The sequence below is a fragment of the Balaenoptera physalus genome, assembly GCF_965194825.1.
Source record: "Balaenoptera physalus genome assembly, chromosome: 11".
NCBI classification, from domain to species: Eukaryota; Metazoa; Chordata; class Mammalia; order Artiodactyla; family Balaenopteridae; genus Balaenoptera; species Balaenoptera physalus.
This window is the reverse complement of record NC_138896.1, coordinates 98,231,695-98,257,282: the sequence shown is the minus strand read 5'-3', so window position 1 is coordinate 98,257,282 and position 25,588 is coordinate 98,231,695. Positions and strand designations below refer to the sequence as shown.

General features: G+C 38.5%; 1 long non-coding RNA gene across 1 annotated transcript in view; it reads left to right on the top strand.

The window, feature by feature from the left end:
- The window catches only part of LOC309637551, an 864,945-nt gene that overhangs the window by 665,584 nt on the left and 173,773 nt on the right, over window positions 1-25,588 (top strand). Inside the window, exon 11 of the long non-coding RNA XR_014250634.1 lies at window positions 12,415-12,554. This is a non-coding gene — a long non-coding RNA (uncharacterized lncRNA). The remainder of the gene's footprint in view (window positions 1-12,414; window positions 12,555-25,588) is intronic.

Below are 25,588 nucleotides of genomic sequence, written 5' to 3'. Positions count from 1 at the left end.
TTTAGTCAATAGCGTTATCTTCCGCCAGTTTCCTAAGGCCGAAGACTAGGCTTCTTTCTTAGCCCCTCCCTCTTCTACTTCATGCAGAAAGTCACTAAAATATGTAGACTTACCTCTTTAATATCTTTGGGATTCATCCCACTCTTTCAAAACCATTGTCTGAGTTAACGCCCTAATTATTTCCACCTAGATTATATAACATCTCCTAAATGACCTTTCTGCTCTAATATCACCCATCTCTGGTGCCTTTCCTTCCCTGCAACTTGGATGATCTTGTTAAAATGTACCGCTGATCCTGTCAGTCTCCAAATCCTTCTTTGCTCATTAAATTATAAGTAGAGTCTCAATGTCATGAAATGGCACCCGAGGGTCACTATTACGTGTCCTCTGTCTGCCTCTCCTGACTCACCTTTCAATACCATGTCCCAGTTACCTGCATTTGCACTGTACTAAATGACTTGCCCTAACCCAGGCAAGCTGTACTTTCTGTAGCTTCTGCTAGCGGAAAATGTTGGTCCCCTCCTTTTCACCTGGCTAATTCTCAGTTCCCCTGCAGAATTCAGCTGAGATATTAACCTCTCCAGGAAGTTCTCCTGACTCTCAGCTCTACACACAGATTTTGGGCAGAATTAGCTCTTTCTTTTTTGCTCTCGCAGTTCTATGTGCTGCATCGTAGTTGCATTTTCATTGACTGTCCTCTCCTTTGTTCCTACCACTGTAACCAGACTGGGTGCTCATTAAAGGTAAGATTGCCTGCCTTACTTGTCTTTGTAGCTTAACACACACCTGGTACGTAGTAAGTACTTAGTAACAGTTCGTTGAATGAATGAGTGATGGAGGAATGTTGACATTAAAGAATATAAAAGGTGAAATTAGGATCTACAATTTATTTAACCACTCAACAAATAAGTGTTGAAAATTTTGAATGTTTTAAAAATCTCTTACAGACCCACTCTCATCAGCATTTACCATTTTACTTTCAGCAGCCTCCCCTAAACATTTTGAACATTTTATTAAGAGAAATTGGGGGCATGTATCTTGCTAGTTAGGTACCGTTGAGATCCACAGCCACAGAAAGAATCTCTGACTCTAACCAGCTATTATATCATGCTTGAATTAAGAAGGTGTCCTTGGTTTATGTGTGGATTAAAAAAACAAGAGATTGGGAATATTCTGGAGGGCAGAATAGAAATACCAAGGTGGCAACAAACCAAAGGTATAGACAGAATCTGACAGGATAAGCTCCAGCCTAGACTTTGGATCTTGAGCCTATAATACCAACTATAAAATGAAGGATGAAGAAGAAATAGTACATTAAAGTGCAGCAGCGCATCAAAGGGGTTTTGTAGTCTTGACAGTTAACTCAAAAGACAGCTGTGTGATGTGGCAGTTCAGGATAGTAGTACACTCTGGGTGACTTGGATACAAGCATGCTTTTAGGAATGAGAGAGAGAAAGTATCATTCTTTGCTGTTCTAGAGTGTGAGGGAGTAATCCTCATACCAGAGCTGAGCTTCTGAAGTAGGTTTTACGCAAGAGAACTTAAAAATGAGGTATAAAGCAGCAAGAGCACTTCAGAAGCATATGAGCATTAAATCTTACTTTGGGAGGAGTGACTGAAGAAAAGAGAGATGCTTAAGTTAAGAAAGGGAAGACCTAGGGGCACATGATGGTTGAAGAATATGTGGAAGTTAGAGAGGGGCAGAAAGTGTTTTTTAATAGCAGGAGCAAAAAACCATGTATGTGTATGCCTCTGCATGTCTTTTAAACAAAAACTTCTTGGTTTAGGCAATTTCACCAGTTTGAAATCACAGGATGTAGGACGTTTTACTCACAAAATATCCCAGTGGCCTTATGCAAATTGATCCCTTACCCATCAGTGACCAATGCAGCCTACTCTGGGGGGTCTTGTAGGGACCTACCTTTGTCATGATATGACAACTCTTAATTATTCTCACTTTTTAGTGAATCTTCCTTTAAAAAGGATGGGTCTGTCCAAGGTGACACTGCATGCCTCATGAGCAGGGAAATGCCGTGACAGCTGCTGAATGATCCAAAGATGGAATGAACAACCTTGGAAGGCAATGAATTTTCATTTCTAGGAGGATTCCTGAAAAGTTTGGCTGGAATATTGTAGGGTGGTTGAAGCATCAGCAGTTGCTTGGACTTGGACTTCTAAGATCCCATTGGTTCACAAAAATCCCGCCAAAGCCCAGCACATATAATGCCCCATGCCTGAAATAACACTTGCACTTCAGACCACGTGCCCCGACTGACCACCTCATATGAGAAGAGATATCTTTTCCAATTTCTAGAACAGAAAAAGCATGTTTTATCAGTTTATTGTCCAGTTAATTTTTTTCCATTAAATGGAAACTGAGGTTAAGATGGCCATTACTTTAACGCAAGAGGCAATGTGGTGTAACAGCTAGATATGGAAACAGGGACGCTTGCTTTGAATTCTGGCTGCACGCATACATGTAAGTTTTGCTTTAACTTGCCTAGCTTCAGATTCCTCATCCACAAAATGGGTAAGGTAATGGCCACCACATGGGTTACTGTTTAGGATTAAATGAAATAATGCATATGGCACACTTAGCAATACACCTATCATCCAGCAGGCACTTCGTCAATGATAGCTGCTACTATCAGACTGTAATAACACTTTTTAGCACTACAAATGTTACTAACACTGTTGACTTACCTCTGTTTTTTCATTTACTACATGTTTCTTTGGGACTACGTGCGTCTCCAGCCCAATAGCGTTTTTACTCGATAGAGAGAGACTGCTCTTAGATTGGATCATTCAAAAGGAACATGGCTCATGCAAACACTCGGTGGTGCTCATGAATTAACAGGAAAACCGTTTAGTTTGTGAAATTTAAAATATCTTTTGTGAGCCTCCTGTAGGAAAATAAATTCCTTTTGTTCTATAAGGAAAAGTAGGTTAAGAAATTGGTTGTTAGTGGAGGTAAGCAGAATGAGAAACAGGACTTTCTACTTAATTTTTTAATCATTAAAGCATACAGTTAGATAGTAAATGTGACTTTGCACATGGGAAGTAGTACAAAAAACCAAATCCCAGTATTTCTTACCAGATTGCTATGACAATGCATTATCAGCAGATTCTGTCAACAGACATAAGAGCGAGAACTCTCAGCTATCATTAAAAATGTAACGTTTAGAGTGTTGAAGTGGGCATGCAGGAGGGCTCAGGCGGCTACCTAATTCATGAGCTTCCAGGAAGCTAAGCTGAGAAAGGGGAACGCGGTCTCATTTGAAGTTGCTATTCCCTTCAGATAGTAAGCATGACTTCCAGTGATAGGGTGTCTCCAAGAATCAGAAAATTACTTCTTTCAGAAAGAACCCATACATTATTTGATTAGCAAGCACAGTCGTTTCCTTTATCACAAGTGGCAATATTCATACATGTTTTGAAAGTACAAGCTTAGAAGTCTTCAGTCCTGTAGATTGACTTCCTTGTTTCATTGGGGTTTTCTTTATATATCTTTATTGGAATATAATTGCTTTACAATATTGTGTTAGTTTCTGCTGTATAACAAAGTGAATCAGCTGTACGTATACATATATCCCCATGTCCCCTCCCTCTTGAGCCTCCCTCCCACCCTCCCTATCCCACCCCTCTAGGTGGTCACAAAGCACCGAGCTGATCTCCCTGTGCTATGCAGCCACTTCCCACTAGCCATCCGTTTTACATTTGGTAGTGTACATATGTCAGTGCCACTCTCTCACTTCATCCCAGCTTCCTCTTCCCCCTGTGTCCTCAAGTCCGTTCTCTACGTCTGCGTCTTTATTCCTGCCCTGCCACTAGGTTCATCAGCACCCTTTTTTTTAGATTCCATATATGTGCGTTGCCATGCGGTATTTGTTTCTCTCTTTCTGACTTAACTTCACCCTGTATGACGGATGCATCTGTCTTATTCCTTGTCTTACCTCGTCTTCATAGCTTCCTTCTTCCCTCCCCATCCCTGAGACTGCCTTAAAAGGATACACTGTGCTGTGTTGCATCCCAAGAGCTTGTCAGAGAGAATAGTTTTGTCATTTGCAGAATGTGTTCATGAGGCCGTGACAGATTTGCCCGCATCCTTCCGGTACAGCGCCTGAGATGTGATATATTCAGAACACCCTTTCCTTTCCCAGATTCCCTCTACCTCACCCCGTTATTTTAGAATTCTCATTAGCCTTAGGGATTACCAAATCTGAAAACTTCGGTTTAGGAAGTGACCTTAGGGGGCAACTTTGAATCCTGCAGTTCCCAGTCTTTTCCTTTTAATAGAAAACGTTATTTCCCATGGAAATTTCTTTGTACCATCATGTAAGCAGAGTAGTTAAGATGTTTTAAAAGAAACATGATGCTAAAATGAGTCAAACTTTATAAGCCAACAGTTACTAAAGACATCTAATATTGTACAATGTTCTCAATCATAAACATATCACACTTTTCAAAGGATGTTTATTTGCATTAAAGTTATGAATAGGAGTAAAAAAGATGTCAACTACCTAACAAGGTTGACAGTTCACAAACATCATGTCTCAATTTGGAAACAGAGATCTGGTTCATGCTATGCTCTTCCCACACCTCTCACCCGCCATGCTGTGAGCCCCTGTCAGGTGTGCACAAACCCAGGCTGGCCTATTTTGATTTAATGCTGCCCTCTGTTTCCTTGTTTATGCTGTCTCTGATAACCAGTTCTTCAGATTCTGGTTGACCATATCCACCAGTGGAAGCCTCAGTACCTCAAGAGAAAGTTGATTTGATGGGGGTAGCTCCAAGAAGTGGAATGCTTTATTTCTATTTTTTATTTTTTGGACTGTCTGTGCTTTATTTTATTATATTTCTTCCAGTTTTATTGAGATATAATTGGCATACAGCACTATATACATTGAAGGTATAGAGCATAATGATTTGACTTACGTACACCATGAAATGATGACCACAGTAAGCTTAATGAACATCCATCTCACATAGATATAAAATTAAAGAAACAGAAAATATTTTTTTCTTATGATAATGACTCTTAGGATTGACCCTCTTAACAATCTTCATATATAACACTCAGCAGTAATAATTATATTTACTATGTGGTACATTACATCCCCAGTACTTAGTTATCTTATACTGAAATTTTGTACCTTTTGACCACCTTCATCCAATTCCCCCTCCCCTCGTCCTCTGCCTCTGGTAACCACAAATCTTATCTCTTTTTCTATGAGTTTGCTTGTTTGTTTTTGAAGTATAATTGACCTACAACACTATATTAGTTCTTATTATATATGAGTGATTTCATGCTTCTGTACATTTCAGACCACGATAAGACTAGTTACAATCTATCACCTTACAAAGATATTAATAATTTTTGACTGTATTCCCTACACTGTACACTTCATATCCATGACTCATTTGTTTTGCTACTGAATTTTATATCTCTTAATCTCTCTCACCTATTTCTTTCCTCCCCCCACCCATTTCCACTCTGGCAACTGCCTGTTTTGTCCTTTGTTATCTATAACTCTTTCTGTTTGTTATGTTTGTTCATTTGTTTTGTTTTTAGGTTCCACGTATAAATGAAATCATACAGTATTGTCTTTCTCTGACTTATTTCACTTAGCATAATACCCTCCAGATCCATCCATGTTGTTGCAAATGGCATTATTTTATTCTTTTCTATGGCTGAGTAGTATTCCATTGTATATCTACACCACATCTTCTTTATCCATTCATCTATTTATGGATCCTTAAGTTACTTCCATGTCTTGGCTATTGTAAATAATGCTGTGATGAATACAGGGGTGCGTATATATTTTCTAATTAGGGTTTTTGTTTTCTTCAGATAGATATATAGGAGTGGAATTGCTAGATCATACAGTAGCTCCATTTTTAATTTTTTGAGGAATTTTATACTGTTTTGCATACCAGCTAAACCAATTTAAACTTCATTTTATTTTGAACAAAATTCTAGCCCTCCACAACTCCCTTTGAGTCATACACGACACATAGGTCCCTTTTCCGTGTTACCATCTTCTCCATGAAAATCAACCATTGAGGGAGTACTTACTGAGTGGGAGGTGAATCTGTATTAAACGATTACCTCATTTTAACCATAGCACTACCCTGCAAGGTAAATATTTTTATTCCTGTGTTGCAGATGAGGATTCTAAGGATGATCAAGTTTAAGTAATGTGACCAATGTCATCCTTTTAGTAGTGGTGGAGTCGGTATTCAAACCTATGGTTGTATGAACTCTAAGATAGTTCTTCTAATTCAGAGTCTTAATCTGAGATCTGTGAATAGTTTGGGGATCTGTAAATGGGCTTCAAGTCTCCATCGGCCCCCTGATATTGAATCCCAAATTTGGTTTGTTACAGGCATGTTACAGTAAAACAAGCGATAGACCTCCCTCATCAGATTTTCAATTAGGCATGTAACCTCAAACAGTATTAGTACCCATATTTTGCATTCCCTCCTTTTATTTTGCTCAGTCATTTACATAAAAACTCTATACTTTCGTTCACATATTAGTTTTGCCTCCTTCATTCTGTATTTTTTTTCGTTCTCTCCTTCTTAGGTCTAAGTGTAGAACTTAAACCCTATTTCTACTATAGTCTTACTAAGTTCACCTTTTTCATATCAGCTCATTTCAAGCTCTTGGGATCCTGATTCTGCTATCTAGTATTTTTATTACCCATCTCTATTTCATGCCATCTGTCAATTTATATCAAAAAGTAAAAACCAAAAAAAAAAAAAAATGATACTTTTTCACTTTTCAGCCACTTTTCTGGGCTATGGGCTATTGCTAACCTCTAAGGATCCAGGATGGAAATACTATCTCTTGCTCTCAGGCTTCTGACAAAATTATTCCTTGGAAATAGCCTCTTGATGGTATTAACATCTCTAGCTCTCTTTTTTTTTTTTTTTTTTTTTTAAACATCTTTATTGAAGTATAATTGCCTTACAATGGTGTGTTAGCTTCTGCTTTATAACAAAGTGAATCAGTTATACATATACAATATGTTCCCATTTCTCTTCCCTCTTGCATCTCCCTCCCTCCCACCCTCCCCATCCCACCCCTCTAGGTGGTCACAGAGCACCGAGCTGATCTCCCTGTGCTATGCGGCTGCTTCCCACTAGCTACCTATTTTACATTTGGTAGTGTATATATGTCCATGACACTCTCTTACCCTGTCACATCTCACCCCACCCCCTCCCCATATCCTCAAGTCCATTCTCTAGTAGGTCTGTGTCTTTATTCCCGTCGTGCCACTAGGTTCTTCACGGCCTTTTTTTTTTTTTTTCCCTTAGATTCCGTATATATGTATTAGCATACTGTATTTGTTTTTCTCTTTCTGACTTACTTCACTCTGTATGACAGACTCTAACTCCATCCACCTCACTACAAATACCTCCATTTCATTTCTTTTTATGGCTGAGTAATATTCCATTGTATATACGTGCCACATCTTCTTTATCCATTCATCTGTCGATGGACATTTCTAGCTCTCTTTTGTCAAGGGTGAAAGTGGGTGTACTAGGGACCAGGATGAATGGAGACAAGTGGGCACTTCAGACAGTCTAACCATATGGGGATACTCCTTCAAGTTGATGTTCTCCAAAGATGTACTTAACATTTATTTAAGAGACACTAAAAGAATTGGCTTTTCTATTGACAGGTTATATACATTTCTGGCCAACTTTTTAACTTGGTTGAAATTATTTGTCTTTCAGGGCTTTTTTTCAATCACCAATAACTGGATATTAGCAGTCACCCATAATCACAAAGAAAAGAGGTAACTTACTTAGGTAAATGTGTTACATTTTGTTCAAATTATAACCCCAAATTCTAATTTTCTGGCCTTCAGGTTGACAAATCATTTCCTACCTTTCACAATTCTTGTTCTCTCTTCCAATTTATATTTAAGTTTTTGAAACAGAGTGTTTCTTAGGGGCATATTCCAAGGGTTGAAATTTAGATAATGAGCTAAATCACTTTTTTTAGATTAAAAACCAAAAAAAAAAAGAAAACACTTTGTCATGCCTTAGTCAGTTTTAAAATGTCAACTGACTCTCAGCTGGCCTGTCTCAAGGCTACTGGAGCAGCCTGTAATTGCCACGTGCAATTTGCAATCACGCTTTGCAAGTAACTCAACAGAGCAAGTTCAGCACCGGGAGAAGTGTTTTCACAATTTCCAGTTGAAAATGTTGCCGAGTTTTGCCAATTATTTTAGTGGTCTCATGTGGAAGCCTGAGTTAACTAGGATCGTATTTACGCTATATCCTAGGGATGTTTTAATGTGCCTGCACTGATGTCCCAGGCAGCTGTCCAGCTGACTCCCTCCTTAATTTAGCTCTATAGACAAGAATGCAATAAAGACTAAACAAATATAGCAATCAGACATTCCAGGCACATAGTAAACGCAGACAGTCTCCAGAAAGGAGTTTTGACTAGGCTAGTTTGAGTAAATTCTTTGTTTCTTTGGAGAAAAAAAATGTGATTCATCACGTCCTCAACTTCTGGCTCTTTTTCTGAATTCATAGTGTTAGTGTAGGAAATGATTTATCAACCTGATTAGGTCAGAAACTTAGAGTTTACATATTTCCAGAAATTTTTTCAGCTTACCCATGTAAGTTACCTCTTTGGAGCCTGCTGGGTACACACTGCTTCCTTCCCTCTATGACTTTCACATGCTTCAGGAATTGAGAGGAGCCAAACATGAAGATCTTTATCTGCCATACTTTGGAGTTTAAATATTACCCTGAAGAATTTTAAGCAGAAACATGATGTATTTAGGCAAATGACAGTGGAGTAAATTGGTTGGAAAGAGAAGTCCCCAGGGCCAGGAGACCAGCTCCTAGAGCAGTACTCCAGATGAGGAAGAATGTGAAAGTGAGCTAGGGCAATGGGGAGGAGAGAGTTGATTTCTGAAGGAAACTCCCACAGCTTCTCTCAATTAATGGTCAGTCCCCACACAGTAAGAATCACGGAAGAGGACATAGACAGCGAAGATAATAGGAGAAAGGTTTTAATTATGCTTCACTGTTTTTCTGACTGTGCAATAGGGAGTAAAATGAGTTTCCCCAGTTTTACCCTGGGAAACTGACACACTCCTTGATTTGACTCCATACCTTGGGTGATGCCAGGAGCAGCCCGCCACCATCAGACATCAGGCTCCAAACCGAATTACTAGCCAACACGAGTAATAACTTTATTCTCCTGCACCTGAGCCCATGGGGAGAAAACTCATTTTTATTCTGCCATGGTTTAATTATATTTAAATGACTGAGATGGTTTTTATCAATGAATATATTACAAGGTTCATGTTCAAGAATTGTCATTAAACCATAATGGACTTTACAGTTTATTAGTTCATAACTGTCACCTTGTTATTAACAACACAGGTAAAGCAACTTTACAAAAGATTCCGTTATCATCCATTGAATGAAACATTGAATGTGTTGAGCTGGAGTTTTAGGCATTCCCGTGTCACCCTCGTAATTCAACTTTATATTGAGGCTCATACGCATAACCAATATGATGTTTTAGACTCTTCAAGATTCCAGGTTCATGTAAAGATAAAATTCTGAATTAAACATCGAGAAATGCCCTTTAGAAAAGCAGCATGGCCAGAGAGAAGTATGGTGACTACATACAGAAGGCAGCTGTGTCCCCAGCATGCCCTATTTGTGAGTGTCTTTTGGGAACCATGGTTTGGTATTTCTCCTCCCAAGTATGTGGAACAGCCGTGTTCTGCTGCATTTTAATCATTTCAGTAAGGCTAAGGGAGGGACTATGCATTGGCTTGTCAATATTCTTCTCCTTTTTCAAAATTCCTAAGACCAGGTCATATTCAGATGAACACGAATCATCCCGAAAATGTTATGTTTCTGTAAATCTTTAAATGTTACATTAGAAAAAAAATTGTCAACTTTAGTTATTGAGAGGCTTTACTTTAAGACACATTAATAAATATTTGGCATGTGAAGGTGTCAAAATTGTAAGGACTGTAATTTCAAAAACACACTGGAATTGGTATTAAAGCAATGAAATTCTCTGCTAAATGTTCAACTGTCTGTATTTTTTTAAAGAAGGTAATTCTGGAAACAAATTTAGTGAAAATCCATGATTCAGTTTTCTCATGACATTAACAGATTTTTACTTCGTGTTGGCTACACCGATGTGTTCAGCATCAGGGCCTTTGCCCTATTCATGGTCTGCCTCTCATCTACTTACCCCATCAGTCATTCATTAAGAATGTCCATTCAATATAAATATGTTTACAAGTCCTAGATGCCAGGCACTGTACCAGGAACTGGAAGGGAGCTGTAAGTTAAAACTGTCATCCAACTGGGGGGGACACATATTACACAATGACTGCAATTGTCATGAGACATGTGAAGGGAAAAATACTCCAGGCTCAGCAACTATAATGGGGTCCCCAGTTGTTCCAGAGAGAAAGGGAAGGCTTCCCAAGGAAGTTATTAACTGTTGCTCAAAGGCCAAAAGAGATGAATAAGTAAGAGTTGAGCAAAAAAGGGGTAGTAAAAGCATGCAAGCAGCAGGAGCAGTGTGTGTGTGTGTTGGGGGGATGTGCCCGAGGCTCTGAGATGTAGAACTTGGCTAGTTGGAAGAACAGAAAAATGCAGAGGGACCAAGCACAGAGAATAATGGAGGAGATGGCATGGGAGGTCAAGATCTAGCCCTCTCCTATCCTTCTTCAGTCTTGTTAAGGCTCTTAAGAATTTTTAGCCACATTCATTGGTATTGGATAATTAGGTAAAAGGAATATCATTTGGCCTTCTATGGTACATGCCTTATTAGTCTACTGATTGTAGAGCTACAAGGAAGCTCACAATCAATTTCTCTTTAGAGATACTGAATGATTTCTATTCAGCCTGCTGTGATTTCTATTGGAAACCAGATTAGTAAACCATTGGCTACTTGTGTCTGTTTAATTAGGCAATGTTAAAATAACCCAGGCACTGTGGTCCAGGAAAGAGTTAGACATTTTGAAAGTGGTGACTAGGCTTTAAATATAAACATACACACACAGCATTAAAAAGGGGTTGTTTGTTGTACTGCAGACAGAGGTAGGGGAAAGGGTTGGAAAAGTCTCCGATGGAATGTGGGATGCAGTTTTGTTCGTGAAAAATATGGCCATTTTCTCATTTGCCCAGAGCTGTGAGAGTAGGGGCTCTTGGAAAGGAGCCTTGGCAGAAGCCTTACAGAAAAGCGTCTGCGCTTCCCTCGGGGATGATTGCTTGTCTTTGGTCTTTCCCACGCAGAGAGCCCCACCCCTACTCTACCTTCCTCTGCCTGGTGAATCTTTACTCAAACCATCTGTTTTTCAAATTTTTTAACCGTCCATGTAACTGAGATTTGAGTTCCAATTACAATCCCCAATAATCAGCTGTACTTCCTTGAGGCCATATGTTTGGGCAAGATGCTTGAAGAACAGGCATGTGCTGTATTGGCCCGACGCACTCAAGAACCCCATCTGGGCATTGTTGGAATGCAAACCGTTGAACTCAGATGGACTCGTCTTACCATCTGGTTGCAGTTTTGGTGCCTGAGCCCTGAGTGTATTATTCCTCCATATTTGAGTTAACTCAAAATAATCAATTTTTTTTTTTTTTAAAGGGAGCCAGAAACTTGTCAATGCATATACTTAGTTTAACTATTTTGCCTGTTTAATTCAACTAACTTTTAAAAGGACATGACTGTATTCCTCTTTCTAGAGTATAAATATCAGATTGTGTGTTAAGCCTCTTGGCAAAAGATGCATGTTCTGCTCTTGGTTTATCAGACCTAATTTTAACCTGTGTGGAAAAGTCTCAGTTTACCATGACTTTCAAGTTCAATAATGTTTAGCTAAAGAATGAAAAATAATTTCCTTATTTACCAAGTTTTATTTTTATTATTAATATAGAATAGTTTGTCTTGGAATATTTTGAAAGAGGGATTTCTTTCTCAGTGCATGACTCATCTTTTAAAAATCTGATCCTGTCAGCACATGTTCATGGGGATGCAGGTGTTTTCAGGAGTTGAAGCAGGGTAGGTTTGAAGGTTAAGTCTTAAACTGTTTTGCTCCCCAGTGCATGCTGGGAAACCTGGTAGGTGTAGAAATCCAAGCCCTCTTTCTACCCTCCTGCCATAGGCCTCTTCTTGGATAAGGCTGAGGATAGAGATGCTGAGCTCCGTCAGCCCCATTATCTCCAGCTCCTCTGTGTGTGTTTCTGGTCCACATTTAGGATGAGTAGTGAGGTTGTGGTGGTATTAACTACTACTGACCGAGTATTACCATGTGCCAGGCACTGTCCAAAGCACTTTAGATACATTGAATTAACTTAATCTTTTAAAAAATTTGTGAGTTAAGTATCTTTATTACTGCCATTTTACAGATGAGAATAATGAAGAGTTTCAGTGACAGAGGCTGAGAACTCCCTCTCCCTCATTTCCTGTATTTCCACCGCATCCTCCCTTGAAACCATTTCAGGAGCATTTTGTCCTGCTGGCCACGTGTCATGGGAATAGACACAAGGTGAGTTTCCACTTCCTTGGTGGGAGACAAAGATTTGTTCTCTTCTCACCTGCCTCTCTTCAGGGAGCCCTTCACAAGCTGCTCTGGCTTCCTCTGTACTATACAAGTCAGATAATCTGGTTCACTTCATGCTAGGATTTGTGTTTAGTGTATTATGCTACTTAGTGTTTTTCTCTTCATCATAAAGTTGACTTCAGGTTTATTGTAAAATTATATAAAGATAAAATATGTGTGTAATGACCATCCTCAGTTGCTATAAAAAGAAATCTCTATTTACTAATTTCATTCAACGGCCATTTATTAACCAACTTCTCTGGTTAGAATGTAAGTTTATGGAATGCAGGAATGAGGTATCAACTGCCCTGGGCTGTCCAGGGCTGAAGGGTTTCCTGGAATGTGAGACTTTTATTGCTAAAACTGGGAAAGTGCTGGGCAAACTAGAGGGAGCTGGTCACCTTTTGCAAGAATCAGGTCTAATTAGGTTTACTTTTATATTACCTGCATGGCCAAATTGCTTGATGCATAACAAGTGGCTAATAAATATTAATTGAATAATGAATGGATGCTAGGCTTTGTTCTAGGGCTTAAGAGTAGAAAGATTTAAATCCAGCAGAAGGCATTGCAGACAGAGAGAATAGTATAAGTCAAGTTCTGGAGGTGTGAGACCTTAGTATATGGTTGTGTAAGCCCAGAAAACCCCATGCAGGAGGAAACAGAGCAACAGGGAGGCGTGTGCTATAAATGAGAAAGGTATGTGTGATCCAGATCATGGAGGGCCTTCTGTTTAATGTGAAGGAGTTTGGTTTTTGTTTTTCATAAGAGGGAGCAGCCCTAGATTTTTAAGCAGGAGCATGATACGGTTATATTCCCACAAAGGTAGCTTTGTAGGCAAGACGGAAGGTAGATTAGAAGGATGGAGAGAAGAGAGTGAATGTAATGGATGGAGGGAGCAAAAGCAGTTAGGAAGCTATTGCAAAAATGCTCGCAGAAGATACTGAGAGTTTTAACGAGGTTGGTAAAGATGGTGATGGAGAAAGGGCAAACAGGAGGAAGGTATAGGTTTGGGACCCAGGTGGTGGTGAAATTAATTGAGCTTGCTCACCGGCTGTCCAGATGGAGACAGAATGAGTAAGATACCTGAGGTGATGTCCAGGTTTCTTTCTTGTATGGCTGGTGGTGTGATGACACCACTCACCAAGAACGGGAATGAGGATGAGGAGAAGGTCTGGAGAGAAGGTGAACTTCCATCCGTTTGGAACTGATTGAGTTTGAGTTGACGGTGCAACAGTCAGATTAAGATATTTGATGGGGTAACTGAATCATCAAAGAAGCATGAAGCTGTGTTCAGGATATGAAACATTACCGCCAATATGACAATAGCATTGATGTTTATTTCCTAATGTAAAGATACACATTTTTCAATGGGAAATATTTATGTTTTTCTGCATTTTTAAATAACAAGGTGAGCATAACAGAGAATCTTATTCCCATATTCAGAAGGAATCATCATTAACATCTCGGGAAACATCATTGCAGATTTATCCACCCATCCGTCTCTCTCTTTCCATCTTACTGAGACCACAGGAAGTTTCCTTAACCTCTCCCTGTGCCTCAGTTTCCTCATGTATTAGATGGTTATTGGTATCCACCTATAGAATGAGGAGTCAGTGAGTTAAATGTTAAGCCCTCAGAAGAGCGTCTGGCCTATAGGAAGCACCATCAAAGCACCATCGAATATAACATAGCCATCTTTTAAAAATAAATGGGTGGTATTTCATGCTGTTTTGTAATCTCCTTTGTTGTATATTATCATTCATTAATGTTCACCAACTCTTAGTTAATGAAAAATATCTTTCTACCCCATTTCTTAGCACTTTAGTCCAAAATTAATTTTCATTGCTAAAAGTGAAAACAAAAATGAAAACCAAACAAAAATAGAAAACCACCATTATGACAGCAAAGCATGTAACTAGGTCAGTAATTGAAAATGCTTTGACTTGGCCTTCAACCAGTAGTGACAGTTACAAGAGACAATTTGGTACATATACATTTGGTATATCATTTTACTTTGTGATGAATAAAAGAAATCACCCCAAAGAGTTTTGCTTTTTGGGCCTTTTCTTCTGTCCTTTGCTCTTCTGCCCCCACATTAATCATTTTCCTAACCTTTACTGCCTCACTGATCACCTGTCAGGTGAGATTTCTACCTCTCATCCTGGCAGTATCCGTGTGGTGCTAGCTTTTCATTCATCTTCACTATGTGCTATTAAGATCTAAATTGGTGTCTGTGCCTAAATAGGGCAATTTATACCTTTAACCCAAAACACTTCTTTTTATTTTTCAGTAAAGACGAAAAAAAGAATCCAAATGACGGAAATTCTTTATCAGGGGCACTTGAAAAATCAATTTTTCTCAGGACTGACAGCGAGAGCACAGAGAATTTTGTCACTGTATTGGAATTCTAACAAACTCTTCTGTCATCCTCTAGAACTGGCTTGGTTTAAAAAAAAAAAAAGGTCATGTTATGATAACCTTTAGAAAGTCAAGTGATTGAAGTGCAGGCATTCTGAGAGAAAATATAACCTCTAAAGTATAGGATGTGGGTAAAGCAATTTTTAAATTATGTGGTGAGGAGGAAAAGAAATTAACATCTCTTTTACAGCATTTGCTGTATCTTTGCAGGCATGTTGTTCCTTCTGTTAACTGGGGAATATCTCTTTTAGCACAATTTATATTGATACTTTGCATTTATATAGCATGTTTTGGGCCCTGGGCATTTTACAAGCATTAAGTGTAAATAGTGTGCCTGCAAGCTAGGTAACTGAATATTCTCATATCACAAATGGGGAAGCACCAGTATAGAGAGCTATATTACTCTGGGCTCTAAGTCACTGTGAGGAAGTGAAATTACAGCTCTGAGTAGTTTTCCATGTTGAGAAACAATTAACCTGGCCTAAAAGTTTAAGTTGTTTCTGCCTGCTTAGAATTTGGTCTTCTCGAAGCAGTAGCCTGAGTTTTCTGGAGCCTTCTCCCACTTTCTGTCCTCGTATTTTGGGTGAGTTTGATCCCCTGACTCTAAGGGTGAGAATATGACCCAAGTGTGGCTGCTTGGTGTAGTCCATTTTCTTGACTACTCTAATGAGGGCAATCCTGGAATAATGGATAACCATGGTTTGAGCAGTTAGACCTCTTGCCACTGGTGCTATAGGCCTGGTGCTGCAGAGGGCAAGCAGTGAAAAACATTCTGAATGAAAGCAAAAGTGGTAAGCAGAATCAAATATGGTAGGTCTTGAGGCTATCTGTTGACTCCTGGATCAAACTGTACCTGAAGACAGAGCCCTGGAATTTTTAGTTAAATGAGTTTATGAATTTATCCATATTTCACCTAATAAAGGTAAATTTTCTTTATCAGTGAAGAATCGTTGTACAAGGTTATTAGAGTCTTTAAAAATTGATCTTTTAGGTTAGAACATAAAATAATTCTTAAAGCTTTTGTACCCTGATGTGCATTTCAGCAAAGTATCAAGAGTTATCCGTAGGCAGTTCCCTGGCAGTCCAGTAGGACTCTGAGCTCTCATTGCCAAGGGCCTGAGTTCCATCCCTGGTTGGGGAACTAAAATCCCATAAGTGTGGCCAAAAAAAATAAAAATATAAAGGTAGTGACAGCAAGAGCTTGCCATTATATAGACACATTAAAAAAAAAGTTATTCATAAGGAGAAATTCTGTTAATTAACAGAAGGCAGCTTGGATATAGTAAAAAGTAGAATATTTTTTATTGATTTCTGAAAGATAGAAAATACATCTCAAGTATATTTTTATAAGTATATTAATGTAAGTATATATTGTGTTAGATTTTTTTAAAGAGTTCATTTTGAGAGATTCTTATTGATTTTAATCATGTTGCTCCCAGTGATGTAGCATATCAATTGCTGCGATGTCAGAACTGGAGCTTTCATTGTCAGTGTGTTTTAGCCTAGACTTTGTTTTTCCATGAGTGTTTTTTAGATGGACTATTATTTTATAAGGAGGTGATGTAAATTCATGTGTTGCTTAGTTATAGGCAGGTATTTGGCAGAAGTACCCCCACATATTTGTGTTTTAAAGGTCAAGGCTGAACAGAGACAGGGACAAAGAATAAGCTCTGATTATTTCCATGAGGTAACTTCCCCCCTGGATGGGGATGTTTCTGGGCCTTCCATCAGTGTCTCCCCAAGAAAACTAAGAGAGATGGAGAGTTCATGTTTCTCATTAATCCTAATCAAGTATAAGACTTATTAGGCTAATGATTGACCCTGAATAGCATGAAAGATATGAGAACTGAGTTTTCCATTTTAGTCATTGACTGAATTTTGGTCTTGAGTAGGTTCATTCTCTTCTTTTTTTCTCTTCTATGTGAAAATTACAGAAGTGTACTGTTAGCTACATTCAGGTCCCTCAGCGTCCCGCAGTCAGCTGTGTACGTCAGTCCTGCTCTCTCCTGAAAGTCAAGGAAAGGGTGCTGGGATGGGGAGTAGGGGGCAGGAGAGGGCTAATATGCCTTTGTAATGCCGGGACCGATATCAGAACAGACAACTTGCAAAGGAGGTTTTATAACTGTAAAGGAAGCAAAGTAAGATGAAAGACCATACTTTTAGAGTAGCAACTTAAAGTGATTTGAAATGCAATAAAGTGGAGTCAGAAAAAGTCTTCCCTATAGGTATAAGGATGGCAAGCCTTTGGATGCAGTAGTGGCACCATTGGGCAGGGGTGGGGGGAGTAATTAATGTAACTACCACTGATTGAGTGCTGATTACATGTAAGACATTGATATTTTAAAGGTGCTATCTCATTCCATTCTCACCGCAGTGCCATGAGGCATATATAGATACTTCATCATACCCATATTTCAGGTGAAAAACTGAGGTTTAGCAAGATTTAATTCATGATAGCAAGATTAGCTCATAATCATAGTCTATGCTCCAGTTCATACCATCGGTACGTGGCTGAGCTGACAACAAACGCTGGTCTGTCTGCCTGTTCTCTGAACCACTCTACTTCACAGCCTCAGTCCACTTAAGGAAGTATAGGAATACCACTGCTTCTAAAAGAATGGCCGTCAGTGGAATTGTAGACTGAGTAGCTCATTGAGCAACCTGGATGAGAAAAAAGAGAATCAGAAATGTTCCACATATTGTCATTTCAATCACAGAAATTGATGTTTCCTTTTTGTAGCCTTTGTTTCGTATTCATACAGACTGGATTTCTTGTGCCCCCTTTTACTATGTGTGTTGTGGAAGGATCAGGGAGATAGATGGTCCTGTACGCAGGACTGTGGTGCAGGCTCTGTGCGTCATGCAGGGGGGCTTTGGCAAGTTACTGCAGCTCTCCATACGTCATTGTTCTCATCCACAAAATGAGGGCCCTAAATATGCACAGCTCTTTCGTTCAAACAAGCTGTGCTTTGATACTGTCACACTGTAATGAGGGCACTGAGTCTCTCTTCCTCTGTGCTTCTTCAGAGATGAGCTTTGTTAATTTTTGGCTGGATTCATTGTAGTAATTAAACTGAACTCACAGCACCTCTGGACCCATGTCTATAGTTGGCATCCATGCTGATTAGTTACTGCGCGGCTGGGCTTTACCAGTTGTAAATATTTACTGTTATTTTTAAAAATTCATCCCTTATTTCCAGTCTTTCAGCCATCGGTTTTGTTGTTATTGCTGTGTTAAAATTTGCCATTTTAACATTTTCTAAGTGTATTATATTAGTGGCATTAATTACATTCACAGTATTATGAAACCGTCATCACTATGTCCAAATCTTTTTCATCACTCTAAACAGAAACTCTGTACCCATTGAGCAATAAAGTTCCCATCACCACAACCCTCAACGCTGGTAATCTTTACTCTACTTCCTGTCTCTACAAACTTGCCTTTTCTGGACATTTCATATAAGTGGTTTCATACAAATTTGTCCTTTTGTGTCTGGCTTGTTTCACTTAGCATAAGTTTTTAAGGGTCATCCATGGTGTAGCATATATTAGAATTTCATTCCTTTTTTCGGCTGAATAATATTCCATTGTATGTATATATCATATTTTCTTTACTTCTTCATCTGTTGATGGATGCTTGGGTTGCTTCTACCTTTTGGCTGTCGTGAACAGTGCTGCTATGCACATGTCTGGATATGTATTTGTTTGAGTCCATGGTTTCAGTTCTTTGTAGCGTATGCCTAAGAGTGGAATTGCTGGGTCATAAGGTAATTTTATTTTTAATTTTTTGAGGAACTGCTAAACTGTTTTCCACAGCAGCCACACCATTTTATATTTTCACCAACAATGTATGAATATTCTAATCTCTCCAAGGCTTTGCAAACACTTGTTAATTTCCACATTTAAAAAATTACAGCCATTGCAGTAGGTATGAAGTGGTATTTCATTGTGGTGTTGATTTGCATTTCCCTAATGGCTAATGATGTTGAGCATTTTTTTCAAGTGATTCTTGGTGATTTATATATGTTCTTTGGAGGAATGTCTATTTAAGACCTTTGCCCATCTTTGAATTGGGTTGTTTGTCTTTTTGCTGTCGAGTTGTAGGAGTTCTTTACATACCCTGGATATTACAACCCTTATCAGCTGTATGATTTGCAAATATTTTCTCCAAATCTGTAGCTTATCCTTTTATGTTGTTGATTATGTTCTTTGATGCACAAAATTTTGTTAATTTTGATGAGGTCTCATTTATCTTTTTTGTTTCTTTTGCTTCTAATTCTTTTGGTGCCACTGCCAAATCCACTGCCAAATCCAAGGTTATAAACATTTAACATTTTTTTCTAACAGCTTTAAGGTTTTAACTCTTATATTTAGATCACTGTCATATTTTGACTAAATTTTTGTGTACGGTATGGGTGAGGGGTCCAACTTTATTCTTCTGCATGTTGAAATCCATCTGTCCCAGCATCATTTGTTGAATGGACTTGGCACCCTTGTCAGAAATCAGTTGGCCAAAGATGTATGGGTTTATTTCTGGACGCTGAGTTTTATTCTGTTGGTCAATATGTCTGTCCTTATGCCAGTACTACACCTTTTTGATTACTGTAGCTTTGTATCAGTGATTGCTTTTTGTTGCTTTGTATCAGCGATTGTGCTTACTCTTGGGCTTTTGCTACCCCGTCTCACATTTGCTATTTCTGATCTATGTGACTTAAAAACACCAGTCAACCAAGTTTATAATACCTGCATATGACTAGAGTTATGGAGCCTCTGTTAAAGAATAAACTGGATTTGGTACACTGGCTCTGTGATGTACAGCCTAGGCCAGTGACCTGTTCTCTCTCTGACTCTCTCTCACCAGAACTTCAGATAATTCATTAGGTAAAAGCAGAAGTGTTCAGTTTGAAGGGCAAGGAGGTAAGGTCCCATGGACCCAGTCTCCCCTGAATCCACGCATTCTAAAAACTGTTAGGGCAGGGGCAACACCATTAAAAAACCTTTAGCGTCAAGGAATTTCTAGTTTATTTTTCTATTAAGTTTTGTAGGATTATAGTTTTCTAAAATTCACCCTCTGGATAATCTGCGAATTATGCTAACTGAAAAAAAACCCTGCATTATTATTGATTTCTTCCCTTTGTTACTAGCTTTAGGGAAAAAAAGATGTTTACATATATAGTTACACATAATTATAATCTAGGATTTGCATACGCCACAGAGTCGCCTTTTACTGAAGCATCTTAAAATAGTTAGCAATTCCTGTTTGACTGTGAAGCCGGTCTCGCCCCATGGATCACCTTGAGCATCATGTGTTAAATGAGAGTACAGACCACCTAACACATAGCCATGGCTCAAGTTCATCCTTCCCGAGGACGTGCACTTTAAGTATCACTGGATATGCAAAATGACAAACCAGTAGGTTGTGCTATCACACAACAGGACCAAAATTACCGTTGTTTCAAATAATGTTACGGTATGCTCCATATATTCACTAAGGTGACCCAGGAGTGTTGATTTGAATTTACTTTAGCCTCACTTACTGTCACTTAACAGAGTAAATGAGAACTGATGGCTCTTCAAACAGTAATAGTAAATTACAGTTATAGTGAACACAAATGCCTCATTATGTCTAGTCAAGGTCTGTTTCTCTTTTATAGAGCTAACGGTGGAAAGCATTGTTTTTAATTTACTAATGAATATGCATAGGAATCTTAGTTCTCCTGTTTACATAAACCTGATAGACAGTTAATCTTCAGCAAAGTACCTAGAGAAGACTTAGAAAATGTAAACCATAGCTAAAGTAAAAAACATAGTTCCAAAGTATCAAATGCTTTAAACACCAAAATGCCACTTTTATTAGCCTTATATTATCTCACTTGTAAACACTCAAAACCAGTAATGGTTTAATGAGATTATAAGGCAAACATGCACTTGGATTAAATATATTAATAAAGCAATTCATATTGGTTAATTAAACACTGGAAATGTGTTTAAATGTTTGGACTCTAATAAGGCATTCTTTAGGGGGTTTATAAACTTAGCTTAAACTTTTCTTGAAATTTGTGCTGTCAGGTCAACACAGTTTAGAAAGGATTTGTCTATAAGAATGGGGCATGAGAGAACTTTGGGGGTGATAGAAATTTCACTTACTTTGATTGCTATGTTGAGTAGACAGTTGTATACATTTATTAAAACTCACTGAATTGTGTATTTAAGATTGGAGTGTTTCACTTTAAGTGTGTATGTATATATATGTGTGTATCTATCTTTACACACACACACACACACACATACACACGTAGAGTCCTGAAAATGTCTTTGGAGCCAGCCATCCCTGTAGCTAGATTCACTGTCCTACAATTTGGGTACACGTATCTATAAACTCCCTTAGGTGTAAATCAGTTTGCATAGTGTCTTTGTCACTCACAGTCAAAAGGATCCTAACGCTTCTACCTGAAACCCTTTTGGATTGGGGAGAGGGGTTACTGTCCTTGTCTCCACGAATGTGAATAAGACCCATTTACTCCCATGCCCCAGGTAGAGATGAACTTGCTCACCTCACTCAGAAGCTGGATTTTGTGAGAATGGGGAAGAAAGGGTGTGGGGAAGAAGCCTGATATTTTGAAGCAGAGCTATGCTGACTAGCAGTGTTAGTAGCAACTTTGTATTTGATAAATCCTGTCTCTCAGAGAATTGAGGTGACGCCCTTTACATCAATACATACTTCACTTTCAGAGGATATTTCTTTCACCCAAGATCACTAGACTACACATACAATTCTAAGCTCTAGAATGATGGTATGAGCCTTTCTTCGTGCCCTTCCATCCAGAGACAGACCTTAGACTACCATTAGTGTCTTCTTCCATGTAGTTGGGAACATACTATGATGCCATAGCTGTTGCCACTTTTCATTTTCTTTTAAAAGGCTTGCTCTTACCCCATGGGCAATAAGAAGAGCAGAGACCAACAATCTGTGTACAGGAAAAGCACTCAGCAGCAATTCAATCTTGTACTTTAGTCATTTCACATATCCACAGACTCTTCAGTACTTAGGCTGGAGCTTATAAGGACAGGAAAGTGATCAATAGTTGCCTTGGGTTCACAACTCAAATACTTGCAGTACCAACGTAGAAGCAAGATTTAGCATAACTAAATTTGAATAGATAATACTTGATTTCTACCCAGAAGAAGCAAACCAAATTGTAACAAATGTCTGCTTATTATGAGCACAGGGTCCTTAATCATCACAACAACTCTACAAGAGTTTGATTATTACCCAGAGTTTCATAGACTGTAGGCCCCATAAGAGCAGAGAACATATTATTTTGTCCAAAGTAGCATCAAGTATCATTTGTTAACTGATAGTGTCAGAGAAGTTAAGTAATTTATCTGAGGGTCATGGTATAGCGTCAACTTTAGGAGAGTCTTTTGTTTCAGTTAAGGTTAAGATTAAGGTTTTAAAGTAAGAGAGGATTGCCTTTGGCCTCATCAACCTCCCCGTCTTTCACTTCTTCTGTCTTTACGTGCCTTCTCTTTCAGATCAAGGACTTGGAGGCTTAGTTGTTGCTGTGGGCCAAAGACAGGCAAGGTCACTGGAGACAGGTTGAAGCAGCAAATTACCAGCACTCTCCCAGAACAAATAGAGTCCTTAGCCAGAAAACACTGTGGTCAGAAAACAGAAAGGAATTTCTAGAACAAGGGAGGTATCCAGGTAGAAAAGTAATTAAGATGAACCAAAATTATAGCCACATAGAAGAAGGTCAGACTAAATAAGAACTAGGAATCCAGAGAAAACATAATACTTATTAAGGACTTTGTCCCTAAAGGCAGAATATCTGCATTCACATCCTATTCCTGTCACTTCAAGTTAAGTGGTATTAGATAAATTACTCAGTTTCTGTGTCTGTAAAGCATGGATTATATACTTACCGTTGTTTTAAGGATTAAATAAAATAATCTCTGTAAAATAATTTTGCGATGTCTGGCACATAGTAGGTACTCAATAAATTCTTGATGACACTTGGATGCAAAAAACCATAGGTAATGAACAATTAATAGAGAAGGAAGCAATGAATTTTAAAGAGACAGATCAGCTTTGAGAGTCCCCATTTTGTGCCCCCTAGCTTCTTAAGTGACAGATACGCAGAACTGACCCTGGGAAATCCATCTGATATCTCCCTCTCTAGTCTGTAGATCCTAAGAACTCTCAGGGTTCCCAAAGTGTCCCCTACTCTATGGACCCACTCAATCCTTTTCCACTTAGAGGGCTCATATGTTCTTTATCCCCATCAAAACTTTCATTCCCTCAACGCAGATACGCTCTCAAATAAGTGTTAGGGGTAAAGTTCTCATTAAATTAATTACCTTAACTGTATGAGTGTTTAATAATCATTTATTCCTTCTAGCTTTGGTTTTTTTACTTTAAAAGATGTGAATGTTTCTGAATATCCTTGTATTTTGAGAGTGCATTAGTGAGGCAAAGTGAAGTATAGTGAGTTTCAGATAGTATGGAGTGGTTTTTTCACAAGAGGTTGAAATCATATCCCATGTATTTATAGCCAACAGAGCCTTAGTAATTTTCATTTCTAAATGTTCTGGGCAAACAGCTGAACATATTTTTATTACAATCTACTTTCCAAATTATTGTGAAGTCTGAGACATGTGTGTGTCTTTATATACACAGCCAGCCGAATCTCCTGATTAATTATAAGTTAATTTGTTATACAGCCCACTTGAAGGAGGCTTTAAAAAGTAAGTAATCCTCCTTTGGTGACAAGCTTACTATCTAACTTAATCTGGCACTCCTCTAGAACTAACAGTATAACTGCTAAATCGGACATGGTAACCATCCAGCTTGATCATTGCATGAAGTTAGTTACACTGTCCATGAAGAGAATCATGGGTTTAAGCTGTGAGGGCTGTGTTGTTTCACCCACTGGCCTTCAGCACCATGGAGAGAGGCGAAAGCCCCTTCTTAAGTAATTGGCTTTTCCTTCTCCATCAGAATTGTTGCTTTACATGTGACTGGGGCACTCACTCTGTACATTGCAAGCTATGTGATTGTTGTGAAAATTGACCTATTTGATCTACTTATTTTCTTCTTTTGAAAATATTTTCCCTATTTTCTTGATAGTACATTTGTTCTTTGCACTTTCAAAGAATCCCTTAGAAGCCCTGTTACTTGTCTCTTTGAAGACAAAGACAGTTGAATGTGTTCCCATTTCCCTTTTCAAAAGTTGTTCTTTAGATCAAGAATTGCTTCCTTTTCTTAACTTAATGAAGATATTGCAGAGCCGTGGACTTTTTTTTAGCCATCCACATCAAATCATCACCATAAAAGATGCAAAAGAAGTTTCTAAATCTGCCATGAATATTTGACAGTTTGCATTAATAGTTCCAGTGACTCTTTGCTGGGAAGGGATTTTCAAGTTTCCCTAATAATTGGTTCATACATCTTTCACAAAATTTATTAATACCTTACATTTGTATTGAAGACCCTTGACATTTATGGATTTAATATGTGATTTTGACTATTTGCAGATGACCCGACAGTCCATGACATGCTTTGATTTGAAATTTTGCTGAGGTACATATTCAAATTGAGCACACAGACAGGCTGATGTGTGGGAAGAAGTCTTGTAGCTAATGGGTAATTCTAGCTCTCTGCCTGACACCCACATCTCAACACACACATTATTCTCTCTTCACTGAATATATGGTAATTTCTCCGCAGTAATTGAAACCTTTGCTTCTTTGTGAAAAATGGCCATAAATCAGAGAAAAATCTTCAATAAAGTTTAAAAGGTCAATGTACATTGTGAGTACATGAAAAAAGAAAATCAAAATGAACATGATTCCAGAGGAACTCAGGAATCTGTACAAACTAGCATTCACAAAGTGAGGATTTCTGAAGGTAATGATAATTCCATCCAGAATTTTAAGGGTTTATTTCAGGGATGGAAGGCATGATACCAACTCTGACTGACTTATGAGGAAGTCCACTTATTGCATTATGTCTTATATTGTAATTGTTTGGATGTAGCCTTACCTTCTTCCCTATCCTCGTGCAAAAATAAATGGCAAAATCAATGTAGAAGATATTGTCAGTTGGTTACCCTACATCCATTTCTTTTCTTCTCACTGCCTAACAGAATCACAATTTTATTTCTTTATCTAGTCCTCCACTAAACATCCACATTCTTTCATGTGGTGGTGGGGAAACTGATTATTCTAAGCCAGTGCCTGGCATGCCTCCTAGTACCTAGCCTTAGTGCAGAGCAATGGTGTTAAATTGGCCCCGCCAAATGAAAGGTAAAGGCTTACATTCGAAAACTGGGGGAGTTTTTCTCTCTATATTTTTGTGCTCTTGTCTTCTCCTTGCTCAGTCTCTCTCGTTCTCTAGTTCCCCTGAATCCACCTTCCTCATTCATATATTTGCTCACAAATAGTAGATATCAGCAAGAGAGGTTATAGTCGTAATTGCCCTCACAGCCACCTTCTAAGCAAAAGAAGAACCTTCTTTAAGGTACATCTGATGTTGAAGATATCAGGATGAACAATCTGGA